Genomic DNA, 5,849 nt, shown 5'->3' with positions numbered 1-5,849 from the left:
CAGTGGCGTTTCAAGCGGTTTTATCTACTCGGTACACCCACTGGGACAGGTCACGTGTCCACCGAGCGCTGTCTTGTCCAATCAGACAGGCCGTCCGTAGATTGACATTACATCATCAGGCCTGCAACCTCAGTGCTACCCACCTGACTGGCGCACTGCGGATAGATTGGCCCTAAATATTTCATTGAGGAGATCGGGTTTCCGTAACCCTGCAGGTCAGACCCTCAGACAGGCTGCTCCCTCCCCCTATTCCCTGGGCCTCTGGGCCAGGGAAGAGTGCGCCAGCTCCGGCTGCTGCCGCTGGGCCAGGAGCCTGGGGAAAGTTCTGGGTGTGTGCTGCTGTGATCCCGGGCCTGAGAGGCAGACAAAAGCGCGGCGGACTGCGCTCTCAGGCCCACCCCGTCAGCCGCACTGCAGAGAGTCCCTCCCCCACCAGCCCAGACAATCAGCGCCATTCTACTGGCTCCTCGGCGGAACAGCGCTGCACTGTGTGTGAAAGCCAACACCGGCTCGCAGGAGAGGCAGGGGGCACGAAGTACACCGCCGCACCTCTTCCTGTTCCTCTCCCGATGACTGACAGGGGTTCCATCCCGTCTCAGTCGTTTTACAGCTGGGAGCTTAAGTTCCAGCGCCGAGAAATGAATGAGAGAGCAAGAAGCACTTGAATGTATGTGCCTTTCTAATGTGGCTATATATGGCAATTTGCTTTTCAAATGATGGAGTCTTGTCTGCATCTGACCTGCTTCTAACCCTAGAACAGAACTAGAGTGAAACTTTTCTGGTACTACTTACCCCACACTGCTTTTGTTTTTGCATGAATGAACAGGGTTACATGCAAAATGTATGTCTGCATGCAAGCCTACGACAGCTGGAGAGAGACCTGATCCCTGTGCTTTTCATATACCTGTTTTTGAAAGAGCGTAACTATAACAAAACTGCAATGAATGATGGTGGCTGATCGAGTGTGATATTATCTGGGGTTGATCAATACTCTGTGGGCCCAGGTATAGCTGACATAGACCCATGGCAAGTCAGTGCCAATGTGGTTTTGAATTGGTTCTCAGTAACCCCAGCTTTGACCTTTGAGTAAAAATGTGATTTTCTCCAGGGAAACAAAGCATAGCAGTAAATTCCTGCTCCTGGGATTGAAATTAATTCTGAGTCAGAGAGGGCTGCCAGAGAAAAAAGATGGTTATCACTGGGCGGTGCACATTTGCAAGAAGAGAGCAGTTTCAGTGTAAAATTACTGAAATGCCTGAACTATCATTTCATTAATTTTCAGGTTTTACCGCTCCATTCATGCTTCTGCTTAAGAACAAACCCTGCAGGATTGGGATCCATCAGAGACATCACCCACACCCACACCAACCACATGCACACACAAAAGCCTGTAGGTAGGAGATTGCACACAAACGATGACCTGAGGTCTTCAACGGGTCACACTGAGTGACACTCTGGCATTGCCACTAAAATTTCCTTTAGAACCCACTTCTAAAAACCCCATAAAAGGAAAATACGCATTACATGCTGTAATTCCATACATCTCTGCCTCAGGAAACAAAAACAGGAACAGCACAAATTCATTTGTTATAAAACATTTTAGGGGAAGAGATTAAATTCCCTTATGTCACAGAAAAAAAATATATTTTTAGTTTCTGATGCGTTGAATGCTGCTGACATGAAATAGACTTAACCAAAACTGGAGCAGCTATACTCTAGCTCCCTCTTCTGGACAACATTGGAATTTCGAAAGCTCTTGATCTTCAGCTTGTGTCAAGTCAGCTCTAAGGACCTTACAAACACGGTCTGTTCCTTAAAATACTTTCGTAATGCGAGTGCTTTTCAATCCTGATGCATACAGTAGAATAATTAATAAATTATTCGCTAGACACATTTAACTGCAGACTTTAATACATTCGACCAACTTCAGGATTTTCCCATGGAATGCAACCACCATGGAAGAACTGTAGGAAGAACTCAGGTCTATGTAAAGTAACCAGTGTACAGTATATGGGACTGAAATCACCTTCTGGGAGAGACTGTCAGAGGACTCAAGTTTAAACGGGGATCATCTTAATTTCATAATGACAAGTGTTCATTTTTCTTTTCTTCTGCTGAGCTGCCCTCTAGTGGACAAAGTACTAGTACTTGCACCAATAGCTTGGTGAAATGGTTCAAGGTAGTTTGTGAACGGTTTGGCAATGCTGAACTCACGAAACAGTGCAAATGCACCAGCACAACAACATGAACCAGATGAAGATTTTATCGTTATAACCTCTGAGCATAAGCAAACCAAGATAAGAAAACCACTGTTTTATATTTATTGTCTTTTGCTTTTCATCACAGAAACCGGCATTCTGAGAACTTCCCACTGTCCAAAAAACCCACACCTGACTTCATGATTTGTACACATTTAATGCTTTTATTAAAAAAGAAGTTATTACAGTTTATTTGTACACAACTATTTAAGAGGTTATAATCCTATAGATAGAGGGCATTTGTCATTTGTGACTCGCATGCCCACTACATAATCACAATGCAAGAAAATGGGAGGAGAACTGAAAAAAAAAAGTATAAGAGACAGGGAAGAGAGGGAGGACGCGAGAATTAGCTAGACTCAGGACGGATCGAAACACCCCTTTTGACTCTTCAAGTAATCACACACTATGTACCAAACAAGAGTTGCTATCAAAACAACGACCACTTTCCCCATGCTGCACTTGGCCCTGATGGCGTGCAGGCGGCTTTCGCGGTCAAGAAGCAAACGAACAGGACAGAAAGGTGAAGGCAGCTCCGCCCCGGCCTCACCCCACATCGGACGCGAACGCGGTGAAGCCACGAACTGAGGGGGGCGCCAGAGCTGCTGCCGGAAGACGGTTTCTCTTCCCGATGCCAAAAGAGACAGAAACAACCAGCCACTGGGCTGAACTGTACAGTGCTGTGCATGTGTATGTGTGGGTGTGCATATATGTGTGTGTGTGTGTGTGTGCGTGTGTGTGTGGGGGAGGTGTTTTAATAGAGAGGTCACAGTTATTGTTGCACTCACCCCCTTGTAATACTTGGTGGACAGTAGCCATGTCAAACGTGTGTGTAAAACTGGGTCAACACCCTGATAGCAAACAGTCTCATTTACTTTTGTGGGGGATAAACAAAAATCCTGGAACAGCGTAATTTTCAGATTTTGAATTTCTTTATTAAAGTTACAAGGGAAGCACATGTATTTAAATTTCCTCCAGAATTTTTGGATGTGTGGTAGTTTAGTCCTTGACATGAGGGTTAAAAACAAACAAAAAAAGAAAAGGTTATAAATATCCCTCCAGTCGATTTTGGTTAGAAAAAAAAGGGGAGTGGAACAACGAAAAAAAAAAACACAAAATAAAACTGCTGACTTCATTTCGCTGATGGCCTAGACAGATTGTCCCACGTTGCTGTTGCTGTGTGCTGCCCAATGTTTACCATAGCAACAGAGCGCGGTTGAGAAGAGGCCGTTTTTTTCGTGGCCTGGTTCTGAGGGACACTGATGCTTCAGGTTGAAAACTACACCCACAGCCTGACAGCCCAGCACTTAATCGCCCCTTCTCAGGTTCCGAAATGAAACTCCGCTTCCCTGCGTAGCCATACGTGCCTCTAAATCCTGAACACAAGAGTGTTACAGCACGTTTTCGATTCTTTTAACTCATTTGACTGGCATACAATACTGCATAACTTTGAGGAAATAAAAACATAAAACCTGCCGAAATACTTAAAAAAAAAAAAAGTAATAATTCAAGCGTACTCTCCTCGTGTGGTGCAATATGGAACCGCGGATAACCTGTAAATGACAGTGGGGTCTGTTAGTGATCCGGTTTTAAAAAGCCCCTCTTCCTACCATGACTAAACAGACAGCTTCAGGGGGAAGTTTCAACCGATGGAAACCGGCTGACTGAAGAAAATTAAACAAAAGAGCAAGCAACATTATTCAGCTCTGTGTGCTCCATTTTTCAGGTGTTAAGCATGGGAAACCCAGGACCTGCCATTCAGCGGCGTGCAACAACAGGTTGACCTCTATCAGATCTAAATCAAGACCAGCCTGGAGTATCTACTCGCCTTTAATGATCGGGCCTTGGACAATACTGGGGGGAAAAAAAAAATCCAATCCTTTATCCCAGTGTGGCATTGATCTCATTGTACAGGTTCAACTTACAGCCTTTGCATGTGCACAAATACAATCTTACACACCTTGTGTTTATGCTATATTTCCAGTACAATTCTCTGTTAATCTATGTCCGAAAATAAAAAGCACTCTTTGTAGGCTGAAATCAAACATCAAGCTGACCTGCACAAGTCTGCTGAATTTGCATAAAGGGACAAGCAGGGATGTATAGATCTTTGGAATATCTTCTTAAACCACAGAATAGACTAACTTAAATCAAATATATTTTTTAAATTTCCTTTACAGGACATTAGCTCAAACAAGCTATTTCTATAAGTAATAAAACCATACATTTTTTTATTGAATTCACCACCCAGCAAACTAACTATCCCTACATAAGTCAAACACCTATTTATATAGTTTAGCACAAGCGATAGGCAAGTTGAGAAGTTCAACAAGTTAACAAGGACCTGCAAAGTTCCCCCCCGCAATTCCCACCTTCTAGTGAAGAGCAACCAAGTAAACCATTAAGCTTTACATAAGCAACTCTAGCCTCCAAACAGAAGCCACACAAGCTGGGTTTTTTCATTTTTATATCATATTAGCTCAACAAAGCCCTACACGACTTCACTTCTGTATCATGCCACAATGTACAAAAGGATGTTCTGAAGAAAGAAAAAGCCATTTTCCGAAAACTGACAGGGATTAAAAAAAAAAACTGAGGAGGTGGGGAGGGGGTTGTGGGTCAGGGGTAGGGACAGGCAGACTTCAGATTTCTACTCGTTTCAGTTCGGCGAAACATTAAAAAATAAAACTTTTTTTTTGTGCTTTATGGATAGCAGCGGGCGTGGCGTCCGTCCCCTCAGTGGGCTCTTTCCATGACGTCTTCGTTAAAGGGAAAAATTACGCGAGGCGCGTTCATGCGGGGGTGGCACTGCCCACCCTGCTCGCCATGTGACTCGTCCAGCGGTGGCTGAAGTAACAATAGAGTGGTCGGAGCGCTCGAACGCCGCGCGTGCGGAGGGAGGACCCTCCCTCGCTCGCTCGTTTTGCCTCAGAGAGACCTACGCCTTCGTCCCCCGCGGCGTAGCTAACGGCCCACCGAGCTCAGCAGTGAAAAAGTGAAATGCTCGCAGGAACCTTATCCAAAATATTTTGATGGCAACGTCTGTGTGCCATTTTATAGCAGGTATATCAGGTATACTACACTGACACTACTGTCTGTGGTGACAACATGTTTATAAAACTACTTCAATGAAGATGGTCTGTGATGAACATACTGGCCGCTACAGATTCGGAAACATTTTTGTTTTATGGAGGGGTTGATGGTTGCTTCTATTGATGTTTCCATGACCGTGTGTGGTTTGTAAGGCTCAAAGAAAAGTAGCTGACCCCATGCGCGTCGGTGAACGCACAAGGGAAAACATGGCAGCTTCCCAATCCCACGTGAAGGAAGGCGAAAACGTCGGTGTCAGAAAACGGTTCTCAAAGCTGCATTTCCCGTTTTTTTCTCCATAGCATTTAAAAAAAAAAAAAAAAAAAAAAGACAACCTCTGAGCGAATAAATTCAACACCAAAACAGCCACTAAACGACAGGAAAAAAATTTTGCAGAGTGCAAGGTAATAACGTGCAGCAAATCTGCCAAAACAGTGTTTTACATATCCAATCAACTTTTAACACTTTCTATAAAATAAAGAAAAAAAAATATTTGGAAAA

This window comes from Megalops cyprinoides, chromosome 23 (genome assembly GCF_013368585.1).
Source record: "Megalops cyprinoides isolate fMegCyp1 chromosome 23, fMegCyp1.pri, whole genome shotgun sequence".
Taxonomy (NCBI): Eukaryota; Metazoa; Chordata; class Actinopteri; order Elopiformes; family Megalopidae; genus Megalops; species Megalops cyprinoides.
Note: the sequence above shows the minus strand (reverse complement) of the source record.